The sequence below is a fragment of the Leopardus geoffroyi genome, chromosome E1 (assembly GCF_018350155.1).
Source record: "Leopardus geoffroyi isolate Oge1 chromosome E1, O.geoffroyi_Oge1_pat1.0, whole genome shotgun sequence".
Taxonomy (NCBI): domain Eukaryota; kingdom Metazoa; phylum Chordata; class Mammalia; order Carnivora; family Felidae; genus Leopardus; species Leopardus geoffroyi.
Window position 1 is genome coordinate 3532217 of NC_059330.1, and position 16109 is coordinate 3548325.

The 16109-nt window shown below is 49.5% G+C and overlaps 1 protein-coding gene and 1 long non-coding RNA gene across 5 annotated transcripts in view; both read left to right on the forward strand.

Annotated features, from left to right (window-relative positions):
* The window catches only part of NTN1 (netrin 1), a 192933-nt gene that overhangs the window by 67968 nt on the left and 108856 nt on the right, over positions 1–16109 (forward strand). The window lies entirely within an intron of this gene.
* Positions 9885–12820, forward strand: LOC123604386. Its single transcript, XR_006715312.1, has 2 exons — positions 9885–10078; positions 10322–12820. It is a non-coding gene; the product is annotated as an uncharacterized LOC123604386 (long non-coding RNA).

Genomic DNA, 16109 nt, shown 5'->3' on the forward strand with positions numbered 1-16109 from the left:
GGGGTCATTACATCGGCGTACCTGTTTTGGTTACCCTGCAGTTTTCCCTTTCCACGCCGTGAGGCACACGCGGAAGCCACGTTCTGGATGACGGTCGTTTCTCGGGCAGAGCGCACGCTGTGATGAAAGTTGGCTGAGTCTTTCTCAGACGCACCCCTTCCTGGTAGGTTTCTCGCTGCTGGTAGACCCTGAGTGGTAATCGCCCCCTTCCCTCCTCAAGGACCCCAGCCCCGCCACCCCCCTGCCGGCACAGGCCCCCCCTGGGCCTGGGCGTCCGTCCTCAGCCCCCCTGGGGCCTCCTCCCTCCGCTCACCCTGAACATCGCCGGGCTGGAGACCGGGCTTGTGTTCACAGCTGTAGCTGCTTGCACATGACCATCTTTTTCCTGGGGTGAAGGAGTGGGGGTGGGGGGGTCCCCTCTCCCTTCTCTAACCTGGCTCCTGCCGCCAGCCTCCTGCCGTTTCTGGCCAGCACTTGTTAGGGTGGCCAGGGTTGTTTTTTTAAACACTAACAAAGCTATCCGGACACAGCAGCAAAATTAACACGGCTCTCTTCTGGGCCAGGAAATCCCAAGACTCACGTGCCTGCCCGTCCTTTTGAGGCCCCACGGGGAGATGGGCATTTGAGGACACGGGGGGGACATGGCCGAGGCCACGGGACAGGCCACGGGTTGTGAACAGAGGTTGCTGCTTGAGACACTGATCGTCTTTTGGTGCGGAACCAGGGGCCGGCGCCCCAGTCTGGATTTTTCTCATTCTCCCCACCCCCAGCAGTTGGGGACTCCCATCTGCGACCCTGAGCGAGAAAGTCCTTTCATACCTCTGGCCACCGAGGAGCAGAAAGACGGGCACGTCGATGCTGGCTTGCAAAGCGGGTGGCGTGCCAGGCAGTTGCCCTCGAGAACTGACTGGGGCTGACTTCTCACTGCCTGCCTTTCCCGGCCATCTCTGCTCCGGCACAGAAACCAGGCCAAGTGCCTGGGGAACGTTCGGCCTTTTTTGTGAGGAGGGGGAGAAGCAGAAGAAAGTCCAATATTCTTCTGGACTGGGAGCCAAGAGAAGGGGGCAGGGAGGCTGGCGGGGCTGACGGAGGCTCGGCCCCACTCGGGCGCCTGCCCCGCTCTGAGGCTGCTGCAGGGGAGGGAGGAGAGGGCGGCCAGGGAGGGGGGACCCTGCTGCCCCCATCATTCCCCCGTGGGACCCCTCGGCCCCAAGCCTGGCGGGCACAGCTGCCTAGAGGAAGAAGGGCTGAAAAAATGCCAGCTCGAGAGGGGGCCTCCTGGGTGCCGGGCAGAGGAGAAAGTTCTCCGAAGTGTCGTGTTGGTCATGTCTCACTGTCTATAATAACACCTAATTTATTTGGCATTATTGGAGACGGAACTGTTCTTCTAAGCAACTTTGCTAAAGAACTGAGGCTCCCTTCCCAAGCTTTAACAACCGAACTATTTTGTGTATCGAGCCTTTTTAAAAAAAATTGTGGTCAACAGACATAATGTAAAATTTACCATCTTAAATTTGTGCGTTTAAACGTACATGTTTGTGGGGCGCCTGGGTGGCGCAGTCGGTTAAGCGTCCGACTTCAGCCAGGTCACGATCTCGCGGTCCAGGAGTTCGAGCCCCGCGTCAGGCTCTGGGCTGATGGCTCAGAACCTGGAGCCTGTTTCCGATTCTGTGTCTCCCTCTCTCTCTGCCCCTACCCCGTTCATGCTCTGTCTCTCTCTGTCCCAAAAATAAATAAACATTGAAAAAAAAAAAATTTAAACGTACATGTTTGTTTTAAAAAAATTTTTTTTAATGTTTTTATTTATTTTTGCGACAGAGAGAGACAGAGCATGACAGGGGAGGGGCAGAGAGAGAGGGAGACACAGAATCCGAAGCAGGCTCCAGGCTCTGAGCTGTCAGCACAGAGCCTGACGCGGGGCTCGAACCCACAGACTGTGAGATCACGACCTGAGCTGAAGTCGGACGCTTAACCGACTGAGCCACCCAGGCGCCCCAAACGTATGCGTTTTAAATCGTTGTGCTACGTCTCCATCCTTCCCGACCGGAACGGTGTCCCCAGCAAGCACCAGCTCCCCGTGCCCCTCCCCGCCAGGCCCTTGCAACACCATGCTCCTGTCTGTGTCCACGAATCTGACTCTTCTAGGAGCCTCGTAGAAGTGGAGTGTTTGTACAGTATTTGTCCTTCTGTGTCTGGCTGATTTTCACTCGGCAGAACGCTCTCAGGGTTCACCCGTGTTGGAGCAGGTGTCCGAATTGCCTTCCTTTTTAAGGCTGAATAATATCCCACGATGCACACAGACCACCTTGTGTTTCCGCATCCGTCGCTGGGCACTCGGCTCGCTTCTGCCTTTGGGCCGTCGCGAACAGTGCTGCTATGAATGGGGGTGTCTTTTGCAAGTGCCTTTTGAAAAATGCTTTTTCTTATTTCAGAGGTATGGTCATTAAAGAGCGTTTTTAAAAGGCAGGCAAGTTGAAAGAACACGAATCATCCCTAATCCTATCATCCGGGGAAACTTTTGGTGTATATGTATTTAAATTTCGGTATATGCCCTTGTGTTTTGCTTATTTTCTTTAAGATTTATTTATTTATTTATTTAGAAATATGTTTTTATTTTTTTATTTTTTTTAAATTTTTTTTTTCAACGTTTATTTATTTTTGGGACAGAGAGAGACAGAGCATGAACGGGGGAGGGGCAGAGAGAGAGGGAGACACAGAATCGGAAACAGGCTCCAGGCTCTGAGCCATCAGCCCAGAGCCCGACGCGGGGCTCGAACTCACAGACCGCGAGATCGTGACCTGGCTGAAGTCGGACGCTTAACCGACTGCGCCACCCAGGCGCCCCTAGAAATATTTTTTTAATGTTTATTTATTTTTGAGGGAGAGAGACAGGGCACGAGCGGGGGAGGGGCAGAGAGAGAGAGAGAGGGAGACTCAGAATCGGAAGCAGGCTCTGGGCTGTGAGCTGTCAGCACAGAGCCCCACGCAGGGCTTGAACTCACGAACCGTGGGATCATGACCTGAGCAGAAGTCGGACGCTCAACTGACTGAGCCAACCAGGTGCCCCTATTTATATATTGTTTGAGAAAGAGAGAGCACGAGTGCGGAAGAGGCAGAGACAGAGGGAGGGAGAGAGAGAGAATTCCAAGCAGGTTCCACACTGTCAGTGCCGAGCCTGATGCAGGGCTTGGAGCCACCAACCGAACCATGAGATCCTAACCTGAGTCAAAATCAAGAGTCAGTCACTCAACCAGCTGAGCCACCCAGGCGCCCGTGTTTCACTTATGAATGTGTATATACATCCTGCTTCTAATAACGGGGATTTCATATTTGAACACATTCACTATTTTGTATCTTGCTTTTTGAAACTTGCTGATACCTTGACTCCTGGGCTGCAACATAATTTTGATGATTGCTTAGCATTTCGGTGCATGAATGTACCACAAGTTCCGGCCCATTTCCCACTAGTTTCCAGTTTTCCTCTATTCCCAGCAGCATGCAGGGCACATCCTTGGAGCGAAGCCTCTGTGCGCATGTTTGTTTATTTCTCTGGGACAGATTTTTAGAACCACAGTCAGTGGGTTAGAGGGTATATGTCCATTTGTCAATCTTTTGGATCTTTTACACATATTGGCAAATTGCTTGTCTGATGGGTTTTACTTCTTTTCCTCAGTGGCCCAAAAGAGTAGTGGTTTCCCGTCCCCTCACTGATGAACTGCATATTGTCATTTAAAAAAAAAAAATTGTTTTGGGGCACCTGAGTGGCTCCGTAGGTTGAGCATCCGACTTCGGCTCAGGTCATGATCTCACAGTTCCTGGGTTCGAGCCCCGTGTCGGGCTCTGTGCTGACAGCTCAGAGCCTGGAGCCTGCTTTGGATTCTGTGTCTCCCTCTCTCTCTGCCCTTCCCCTGCTCACGCTCTGTCTCTCAAAAATGAATAAACGTTAAAAAAAATTTTTTTTTAATTGTTTGTGTTCCTTCTTTGGGGAATTGCTTATTCGTGACCTTTGGTGTATTTTTTCCTTGGGGGGATTTCATATTTTTGTAAAAATGAATTTGTAAGAAATCTTTGTGTATCAAAGATGTAAACTGTTTGTCATATCGACCGCAAACAATTTTATCCCGGTTTGCCCTTTACTCCTCAGTTTTGCTTTTAATGCTTGTTGATGTTAAAAAGGAAGGAAGGAAGGAAGGAAGGAAGGAAGGAAGGAAGGAAGGAAGGAAAAGAAAGAAAGAAAGCAAGAAAGAAAGAAAGAAAGAGAAAGAAAGAGAGAAAGAGAAAGAAAAAGAAAGAAAGAAAGAAAGAGAAAGAAAGAAAGAAAGAAAGAGAAAGAAAGAAAGAAAGAAAGAAAGAAAGAAGAATGAAAGAAAGAAGAAAGAAAGAATAGAAAAGAAAAAAAAAGCTTTGTTTTCATGTGGAGACGTTTCTAAATGTTTTCTTCTAAACGTCTGCATTTGGTATCATTCTTAGTGACTCGTGATTCTCAAAGATGTTATAGGTATGTGTCTACATTTTAGTTTATCCTAACACATTTGTAGCTACACTTTTCACACGTAAATCTCGAATGCATTCCTAAAATGATCGGATGTCTCCTGTGAAGTAGAGAATCCAACCTTACCTCTTCCTGACTGTCCTTTTCCTACTGGTTCAAAACGCTCCCTTTGCCATGTGTTAATTCTCACATACTTTTGGTTCTGTTTCTGGAGGTTTTTTTTTTTCTCTGTCCAATGATATGAATCTATTTTCCGTTGCAAGTTCCACACTGTTTTAATATTTTAATTATTTTTAGGGCATGAGTCCCATGATTACAAAATTCCTTGGCTGTTCTCTTGCATTTTATTTCCAGATGAACTTTAGAATGATTTGGTCAACTTGGAAAAAAAAATTCCTCTGTGATTCTGATTGAAATTGCATTACATTTCTAGATGAATGTAGAGGGCATTGGATCTTCTCATCTGAAACTTCAGTGGATGTTGTTCACATGGTTTTCTTGTGTAGGTTTCTTAAGTTTATACTTGGGCATTTTGAGATATTTGCAGCCAAGGTGAATGGCATTTTCCACTATCCTTTCTAATTGTTTGCTGTTGGCATATATAAAAGAAGCCTATTTTCATGCATTTATTTAGGAATAGGCCTGCTCACTTAACTGTAGGGCTGTCTTCCTGGGTTTAATTGTAGACCGTCATAGCACCTTGATAGACTGTTCTGTCTCTTTCCAGCATATCTGCTGTTCATTCTCTTTTCTTGTCTTATTGCATTGGCTACACTCTTCAGAACAACTTAAAGGCAATAGGATAGCAAGGATGACAGCAGACATCCTTAATCTTAATTCTGCCTTAAGAGGGAATATCTCTAGTGTTTCAAACTTTTCTACTTAAAGAGTGCTCAGTGCAATCTAATTTTGATCTTTCAGAGGAATTGTTAGTTCATAATTAAAAATTATTCTATCATACAGTAACATCACCAGGGATCAATGCAGGGTCTTGTGTATCTATTTGACTTGTAGGTCCCAGAATTCTATTTTACTCTTACCTTCATTCTCTCTCTCTCTCTCTCACAGGATTGACTTACTTAAATTTTCCTTGTATCTTCTGTCTTGTTCCCAAGCTGTCTGTTATCAATTATTTCTGCTGTCACTGAGTCTGCTTCCAAAAGAGTACTTCCCTCTCCTCTCTTTCTTTTTTAAATTGTTATTTTAATTGAAGTCATAATCCATGAGCATGGAAAACCTTTCAAGCACAACAAAAGTAAAAATTAAAAAGCCAAAAATTCAAACATTGTAATAAAAAGTGTCTTCTCTCACAGGGACTATTTATTCACTCTGAAAAAGGCAACTTTGTATCCTTCCAGACAGGTTTGATGCTTGTACCAGGACATGTGTTAAATATACCTCTTTGTATTTTTTTAATACAAATTGAAACACACTGTCACATGATTAAGTGTTTTTTTTTTCCACTTGTTATATTGTGACAGTCTTTTATTGATTTATTTATTTTAAGGGGAGGGGAAAAGCAGAGAGAGAGAATCCCAAGCAGGCTCTGGGCTAAGCTCCACGAGGGGCTCTATCTCGTGAACTGCGAGATCATGACCTGAGCCGAAATCAAGAGTCAGACGCTTAACCAACTGAGCCACCCAGGCGCCCCAGTCTTTTGAAATCAGCACCTGTGAATCTCTCATTATGCGGTCGAATGCAGGTTAGTTTATTTGCACAGTTACCGATAAGTACCGAAAACTTAAGTTTTCCCAGTGTTTTGCTATGACAAAAACAGCGACAGTGAACATCTGTATAAATATAAGCCTTGGCTCCCCTTTTCTCATTTTTTGTTCCTGATCTACTTACTCTGATTTCTGTGAGAAGGGGAACAGGTGAACCATTGGACGCTGAATGTAAACTGGGAATAAACAGGTTCTGAACGAGGGTCTGATGATTCCCTCGAGCAAAGTGAATGGAGTTTAGTCAAGGACTTTACATTGTTTATTGCAGCTCTAAAGTGGGGCCTTGACTCATTTCTTTTTTTTTTTTTAATTTTTTTTAACGTTTATTTATTTTTGAGACAGAGAGAGACAGAGCATGAACAGGGGAGGGGCAGAGAGAGAGGGAGACACAGAATCTGAAACAGGCTCCAGGCTCTGAGCTGTCAGCACAGAGCCCGACGCGGGGCTCGAACTCACGGACCACGAGATCGTGACCTGAGTTGAAGTCGGATGCTTAACCGACTGAGCCACCCAGGAGCCCCTTGACTCATTTCTTTATTGTCACCTGGCCTTGCTTACTAATGAGTTTGCCCGATAAATGATCCCTCCCGCCTCCGTCCTTGGAGACAAGGTTGACACTACTTGGTCATGTGACCTGTATCCACCAGGGCTGTCCTTGATTCTCTGTTCGTTTCCTCAGCATCACGTATGGGCCAGGCGAGTCTTACCTGGCCATGCGGCATCCCCAGCGATACCGTCAGGGGGGCACCTGTGTGGTCTTGCCATCACAGTGAGCTGAAATGCAAACAATGGGACATGAAGGTGTTGCTGTGCGATAGGTCTTCAAGGATGTGGGGGCCGGGGGCGGGGGGCTGTCATTGCAGAGAGACTCTGGCAGAGACACAGCACCGGGCAGGAACCTCATCCACGAGCCCCGATGCTGTCATTGAGGGACCTGGGCTGGAGCAGGCCGTGGGATGCTGCGGGGCATTTCCAGCCACCCCAGCGCAGGAAGAGACCAACCACCATCCGTAACTGGGATGTAGGCCAGGAAAGTTGGTGGGATGCTGCTGAGAATGTGGGTATGAGGGAGTTTAGGGTGCTCGGGTGGTGAGCGATTTTTCGCTTGCTTGTCCCTCAGTGTTAACTTAGGCTGATGTTCGTTTTCTTTCTGATTCTGAAAGCCAGCTGAGAGATCTAAGGAAATAGGGAAAACTGCAAAGGACAGAGCGATCTGAAGTCCTACGATCCAGAGAAAACACCAATAACATTTTTGGCATACATTCTTCTGGTATTTTTTCCTATTCCTTTTTTTGCACCTGAATCTTTAGGTGCAATACAATTGCACATACTTTTTTGTAACCTAGGCTTTTTATGCGCCTCCTTTGAAATGTTTTTTTCCACATTATTAAATATTCTATAACATCATTCCAGTAGTCGCATACCGTCTTACTTTACGAGTATAGAATCATTTATTTAAGACCAAGTTGCTGTCGTTAGAAACTTAGGCTGTTTTGGTTTCTCTGTTTCTTCCTTCCTTTCCTCCCTCTGTCCCTCCTTCCTTCCCCTTAAAAAAAATTCTACGACAAACGTCCTAGATGTATATTTGTGTAAATTCAGACTTTCTGTATAATAGATTCCTAGAAGTGAAATTCTCAGGTCAAAGGATAAGCATATTTTAAATTTAAATTTGCTCTCCAAAAAGATTAAAGCAATCCTGTTTCCACCAGAAACATAGGAGAATGCCTTAAACTGTTGCCCAATAGTTATTATTAAAAAAAAAAAATCTTTGTCTATGTACCAGGCGAATAATTATCATATACCATATATCTACTTTTAAGCAGTCTCTACGCCCGGCGTGGGGCTCGAACTCATGACTCCAGGATCAAGAGTCGCCCGCTCTACCGACTGAAGTAGGCCAGGTGCCCGATGCGTATCATATTTTTTAAAGTTGAATTGTTTCTTTCCTGAGTTTTAATCAATGTTATTTAAAAAAAAAAATGATACGGGGCACCTGGGTAGCTCGGTCAGTTGAGGGTCCGACTCTTGATTTTGGCTCAGGTCGTGATCTCACAGTTTGTGGGTTCAAGCCCCACATCGGGCTCCGTGCTGACAGTGTGGAGCCTGCTTGGGATTCTCTCTGCCCCTCCCCTGCTCTCTCTCTCTCTCTCTCTCTCTCTCTCTCTCTCTCTTTCTCTCTCACTCAAAATAAAAATAAAAATAAAAAAATTACACAACAGAGCAAAAAAACGTGAAGAAGAAAAAGTAACTGAGTAACCTCTCTTCTACTAGAAATAATCACCACTAACATCCAATTCTTCGAGAGTTCTGAAACTTTCTCTACCAACCTCGACCTCCCCGTGTCTTTAAGCGTGTGCTGTTCCCCATCCGGAGGGCCTTCCCTGCTAGTTTCCAGGGGTTGAGATGCCCTATTTGTTGGTCAGAGGCCGTTGAAACCCCCCGCCTCCCTGCCCCCATTGGTTCTCTGTAACCAGACATTTTCTCTCCCTTATAGTCTTGATGTCCTGCCCGTGCTATGTCCATACCTGGACCATCTTCCACGTCTGTGACCCTAGCATCATCAGCCCAATGTGTGGCTCCTAGTAGAGACCTCCGGAAATGCCTGCTAGATGGAACTGCGTTGAGTGTGGGAGGACCAAGGGATCAGGTCCGGCTCAGGGAGTTGGTTGGCCTGACCCTTAAGACCAGACCCGGGTTACTTTCCGTCCTTTGCCCGTTGCGGAATGCTCCGTTATTTGCGGTGCGTGTGTTCCAGAGACGAACTTGTTGTTCTGCGAATTGCACGCTCGTGTCTGTTGACATGAGCCAGTGCGGCCCGGTGACATCCGGGCACTCTTGGCTTTAGCCTTTAGGCCTGGCCCTTGGGACACCGTTATGGGCAAAGAGGTACTGAGGGGCGGCGGGCTGGCCACACCTGACGCTGCCCGGGGCCACCCCCAACAGCCTGGCCAGGTGAGCAGAAGGCTTAGCCTCGTCTCGTGTAACACAGCTCGGCCTTGGATTTCATCCTGTGCGGCTGCATGGGAGGCTGAAGATCCAGCCCAGAAAGACACTGAGATCCCTGCTGTGCCTTCTTCTTGGGGGCTTGTGACCTGTCGCTTAGATGACAGAGGAAATAATACCTTCATTGGTCCTCCGGGAAATGCAAATGAAGGGCCCAGGGCACGACCACTGCACAGCCACTAGGATGGCTGCAATGAAAAAGAGAATATGAGGTTTTGGTCAGATACCGTGCAGGCAGGAGTATAAACTGGTACAAGCATTTTGTGTTATAAATCTTTTTTTTTTTTTTTACATCTATTTGTGTTTGAGAGAGGGGAGGGGCAGAGAGAGAGGGAGACAGAATCGGAAGCAGGCTCCAGGCTCCGAGCTGTCAGCACAGAGCCCGACGCGGGGCTCGAACCCACGATCCGTGAGCTGAAGTCGGATGCTCAACCGACTGAGCCACCCAGGCGCCCCTCGGGCCAATATTCTATGTTAAGAAGAAGTTGAAAAGTAATTGGTGGCTGTGGGGGGAGTGCCTAGGTGGCTCCAACTTCGGCTCAGGTCATGATCTCACGGTTCGTGGGTTCGAGCCCCGCGTCAGGCTCTGTGCTGTCAGCTCACAGCCTGGAGGCTGCTTCGGATTCTGTGTCTCCCTCTCTCTCTGCCCCTTCCCTGCTCGTGCTCTGCCCCTTTCGCTCTCTCTCTCTCTCTCTCAAAATTAAACATTAAAATTTTTTTCAAAGAATGTAATCAGTGGGGTACGCACCCCAAAAGAGTTGGAGGCAGGGTCTTGAACCGTCCGTTGATGGGTGGATGGATAAACACAACGCAGGCTGTACATAACGGGATATGCGTGATTCGGCCTTAAAAAGGAAAGGTGTGGGGCACCTGGGTGGCTCAGTCGGTTAAGCGGCCGACTTCAGCTCAGGTCATGATCTCGCGGTCCGTGAGTTCGAGCCCCGCATGGGGCTCTGTGCTGACAGCTCAGAGCCTGGAGCCTGCTTCCCGTTCTGTGTCTCCCTCTCTCTGTGACCCTCCCCCATTCATGCTCTGCCTCTCTCTGTCTCAAAGATAAATAAACATTAAAAACATTAAAAAAAAAAAAAAAAAAAAAGGAAAGGCGTTCTCACACCAGCTACAATATGTTGGCACCTTGGAGGCGTTATGCTGAGGGCAATGAGCCAGACCCCCGAGGACAGATACTGTGTGACTGTGCTAACAGCAGGTGCGTAGAGCGGTCAAGGTCACAGAGACGGGAAGCAGAATGGTGGACTCCAGGGCCTGGGGGAGAGGGGGAGGTGGTGGTCGGTGGGGACAGAGTTTGAGTCGGCGAAGATGAAGAACTTGTTGAGACGGACGGTGGTGACGACTGGCGACGCGTGAAGGTAACTCAGCGCCACCGAGCCGTGCATTGAAAGCCGGCAGGGCGGTGGGTTTTATGTCATGTATGTTTTACGACAATAAAAAAAAACCTAGATGCACGTAAGGATGGACGGCACGAAGCCGGCTCTGCCCCGTCTCCCGACGGGGGTGAACCCCGGGCCGGGGGTGCTGCGGCCGAGCCCAGAGCGCAGAGGGGGCTCTGGAGGGAGGTTCTGAAGGGCGGAGAGTGGCCCACAGACCTGGGAGGCGGCACTAAGGTCAGAGCCAGCGGGCCCGGGGCCGACGTGTCGAAACCGGCTCGGTGGAGGGCAGGCGTGCGGGCTGGAAAGAAGCTTCTCTCGCCCCGCAGCACCCGGCCTGGCCTTCGTGTGAACTTGGAGCAGCAGGACCTCTGTCAGGTCCTGGGGACGGGAGACTTCAGACGGGCGCCTTGGCCTGAGGACTGGCGGGCTTTCTTCTGGGTAGTTGGAACCGCGGGCCCGCCTGCCAGGCAGGGCCTGCTGCCCACAGGACATGCAAACTCAGAGGCAGATGCCTGAACACCACCGGCCGGGTGGCAGTGAGAGCCTCCAAGAAGGCAGGGTCGGCGGGAGGGGGGGGGGCGCCCCTGTGGGAATAGCAGCCCTACTGACCTGTCCTCAGGGCCTGTGGGGGCAGAATTCATGCTTCCTGAATGTGCCAGAACCCTGGGCAGCTGTGTGGTCAGGTGTTTGGTTTTGAACGTCCGCTTTGGGACGGGAAGGCATGTTGTTAACACTCTTACCAGCAGGGACACGGTTCCCAGAAAAGCTGCCTTCTGACACCTGGACTTCAGGGCCAGCCCCGGCCGGTCTGCTGGGGCCACTCCGTCTGCCCAGTCTTGGGTCTGGGCTCTACCCTCCCCACCCCAGGCCCGTCCTCCCCGGCAGCCAGCTGCCGATTGGGGCCTTTTCTGGAGGTATCTGGAGCCTGGCGTGTTTGCATGGTGGTCCCGGAACGCCTTAGGAACATTTTGGGGGGCTCAGAAAAGAATGCACCCCAGCTGGCAGGTGAATGTAGGAGGCATTAATCCAGAATAATTTTTCCTGCTGAGACAGTTTTGTTAGAAATCTGTGGAGACGTGGGAGTTCTTCAGTACTTGTGATATTAACCCTGGCATCTGTGTGGAGAGTGGGGTGGGGGTGAGGGCTCCACGCTAGAGAGAAGAGGAATTTGCCCCTAAAAGGTTGTCTTGAATTCCCTGCGATCTGTGCATGTACTCTGTGTCTTTGTGCCCTTTTTTTTTTTTTTAATATTTATCTTGAGAGGGAGAGAGAGAGAGAGAGAGAGAGTGAGCAAGGGGAGGGGCAGAGAGAGACGGGGTGCAAGAGAGAATCCCAAGCAGGCTCCGCGCGGTCAGCACAGAGCCCGACGCGGGGCTCGAACTCACGAGTCGTGAGATCATGATCTGAGCCGAAACCAGGAGTCCAACCCTTTAACCTCGACTGAGCCACTCAGGTGCCTCTTTGTGCTGTTGATGGAGAACCGGCAACCTATCTCTGGCTCTTTAGCAACTATGAGATTCCTCCTCACCCCCAGAACCCAGGGCCTGGGGCAGAAAAGGAGGCGGCCCAAAGACAGAGAGGAGTGGGTGGAAGGGAAGGAAAAAGAAGGCGATGAATGGTGAGCAGACACGCCCTGGTGTTCAGATCGAAGTGTGCTAGGCTGGGGCTGTGGGAAACCGGGAATCTTCTAGGCCAGCGGTCCCCAAAGCGTGCTCTCAGGATGTCTGGGCATCACACGGGAACTTGTGGGCGATGCACGTTACTGGGCCCCGCCTCACACCCCCGAGTCACGGCCAGCTGGCATTTCAACAAGATCCCCCACGGTTCACACGCACCTTGAAGTTTGGAAAGCGCGAACCGGGCCACGCATCCTGGCCCAGAGGGTGAAGTGGGTGTCTGTGGCCCCAGAGGGTTAACTGCCTGGGGGGGGGGGGGGGACTCCCTGCCCACTGTGTAGGTGAGAGGGGCAGCCACACCTAACTCTTGGGACTGAGGGTTTGTGCCTGGGCGAGTCCATTTGTGTTTTGTGTCTCGGGGACTGAAGTTTTGCGCGAGCTGTTATCACGGAGGGCGGGTAGAGCTGTGAGGTCGGATGGCGGCCCAAGAGTTAACACCCAGAGCTGAGGGCCCCAAATGCTGCGGGCCCAGCTCATATCGCCAGGTTGCTCTCTGATCAGGGATATTTCAAAGCAAGCTGTTTCTTTGTAAACTTTTAAAAAATAAAAAAAAAATTTTTTTTTTAATGTTTATTTATTTTTGAGGGAGAGAGAGAGACAGGGCCTGAGCAGGGGAGGGGCAGAGAGAGAGGGAGACACAGAATCGGAAGCAGGCTCCAGGCTCCGAGCCGTCAGCACAGAGCCCGACGTGGGGCTCGAACCCATGAACTTCGAGATCCTGACGTGAGCTGCAGTCAGACGCTCAACCGACTGAGCCCCCCCCCCCAGGCGCCCCTAAAACCAGCTTCTTCTGTCATCGTTGCCACCATCATCATAGGGCTGACCCTTTATCAAGGGCTCCCCGGGATCCCTGCCCTGGGCTTGTCACATCTACCCGGTACCCGTCTTACTTAGAACTGAGGAAACCGAGGCTCAGAAGGAGAATAATGCGCTCACGGTCATTCATCTTGGTAGCAGAAGAGATGGGATTTGGGCCGAGGCGCATGTGACTGGAACGCCACACTTTCTTACGCTCCGGAGGCCAGGCAGAACTGCAGTGCACTTGTGACGGTCCCCGAGTTCCACAACTGTGGGGCAGGAGTTCTGTAGGTGCCAAAATTTGCTCAGTTATTATGATCATGTGTCAAAGGGAGCCAAAGCATCTTATAAACACTAATGTCTGTATTACTTTTGGTTTCCATTTGCATTGTAATTGTGTTTTAATTGAAGACCAAAGTGGAGGGGTGCCTGGGTGGCTCAGTCGGTCAAGCGTCCGAGTCGGCTTGGGTCATGATCTCTCAGTTTGTGAGTTGGAGCCCCGCATCGGGCTCTGTGCCGATGGCTCGGAGCCTGGAGCCCGCTTCGGATTCTGTGTCTCCCTTTCTCTCTGCCCCTCCCCTACTCACACACTGTCTCTCTCTCTCTCTCTCTCTCTCTCTCAAAAATAAATAAATGACTTACAGTGTTACAAAAATAATTGGGAAGGACACATGTATGCTATCTTCCTAGTTATGACTGTTTCCAGTACATAGATTTTAAGGGAAAGAGGAAGATGGACCCTGTATGAACATGGAGACATGAGATCATGTTTATGGCTCGTTCAGTGGGGACAGGGACATAGATGCCTGGGGTGTGACTTATCCCAACTTCTGCACAGATCGGGGTCGCTTTGGTGATTGGTTTAACGAACGTTTAGCCTATGGTGGGGGTGGTCGGCAAACTGTGGTCGATGGGCAAACTCCAGCCAGCCCCCTCTTTTTGTCAATAAAGTTTTACTGGAAAATAGCCACACGCACTTGTTTACATGCTGTCCGCGGCTGCTTTCACACGGCGACGCCTGAGTTGCGTCATCGTGACAGAAACCGCGTGGCCGGCGGAGCCAAAAATATCTACTGTCTGGTCCTTCATGGCAAGAAAGTCTGCCAGACCCCGGTCTCGTGTTAACATGTTGGATGTCTCCTCCGAATTTTCTTTCCGCTGCGTGTCACAAAGGCTTGAAACTCCCTCATTCGCCGAGTTCACGGATCTCGCAAACGTGGTTTGATCACAGCGGTGAGAGACCTTAGCTCAGGGGCTGTGGGCCCACGAGAAAAACGGAATCAAGGACCAGAGGCTTGAGAAAGAAACGTTCAGTGAACTTGCACGGGTCACGGTCCTTAGCTGCAAATAACAGAATCTATGACCTCAAGCAGAAGGGGATCTGTTAAAGAGTTCGGTAACTCTCAGACTTGCCAGGAGGGCTGAAGGGAAGACTGTGTGCGGACTCACGGGAGCAAAGTCCCCAACCCTCCCCCTCCCCCTCCCCCCCCCCCCCCCGGGGTGCACCACCAGTGGAGCCCTTCTGCCAGCTCCAGGACCACACCTTCCTGGCACAGCCCGCCCTGCGAAAGGACGCTCTCGCCCTGGCTCTCTCCTTGCTGATTCACACAAAAGCCTAACTGGCAGAACCAAATTGTGCACAGAGCCCAGCTGCAAGGGAGCCAGAGAGGGGTTTCTTGCCCTCCAGCCCCTGGATGCTGATCAGACAGGCCACCGCCACACGGCACCATCTCGAGATGGTAGTTTTGCCTTGAAAGGTAGATGCAGTCAAACCTTGGTTCTGCATAGCATAATTCGCTCCGGAAACATGCTTGTCATCCAGAGCACTTGTGTGTCACGGTGAATTTCCCCCTAAGAAATAATGGAAACTCAGATGATTCATTGTGTAACCCCAAAACATTCATATAAAAATGATTATAGTACTGTTATATAGTATAAGATAATAAAGAAAATACAAAATATCAAGAAAAATTCACCTGCACTTACCTTTGAAAACTTTCATGGCTGGTGTGAGGGAGACAAGAGAGGAGGGTTACTGCGTAGGACGACTTTCACTATCACTAACAGAAGTTGACTACAGTACGGTATTAATAAACTCTTGTCTTATACTGCATTTAGTGTAACTGGCCATAAGGCAGCAGAGGAAAGGGTCTCTATCTGCAGGCAGCCCGACCTAGAATGGAACAAAGCATTCCTAAGCTCACTCTTGGATGGAAAAGCAAAGGACTGTCCAGAGGTGCTTGGAAGTGACAAAAAATACACTAATGCCTGTCGTGGGCACCTTCCAACATTCCGAAAAATCACTGATTTCTGCCAAATACCTTGGCCTGAGACGGAGCATCCGAGCATGGGAGATGATCACCCACAATCCCAGGGGGAGAGAGAGAGAGAGAGAGAGAGAAGAACCATTGGCTCAGTTGTGATCATGTGACATTCAGGGTCATGTACTCCTCGTATTGCGAGACATGGCTCATTTATCAAGTTAAAATTTATTAGCCATGCTTGCTTGTCTTGTCGAATACTCGCCGAACGAGTTACTCGCAACCCAAGGCTTTACTATATTTCACTTTTTATATTGAAACTCGAGAACTTAAGACATTATTCAGTAAACACGGCAAACGAGACCTGCCCAGACTGTCGAGAGAGCTGGCCTAGGGAGCTGTGGAAGAGGTTCTCAGACCTATCTCCAAATTCCACCTCTCTGTCTTTCAAGGCTCGGGGGCCACCTCCTCCAGGAAGCTGTCCCAAGGTGGAAGTCTGTGTCCTCTGCATTCTGGGAGCACTTTCTCTCTCACTCTCCAGGAAGCTATGATATTCTCCTTCGTATGATAGTTACGGGTATTCACGTTTTCTCTTCCATGTCTTCGTGACTTGCGTTGAGTAGGAGAACACGGTTGATACAGTAGCTTGTTCTCCCATTTAATTCCATCAAACTTCCTTCTTCCCAGGGACCGATCATACAACTTCTCTTTCTATATTTTTTTGCAACGTTTACTGCATATGTGTATCTATGCACAATATAGAGTGT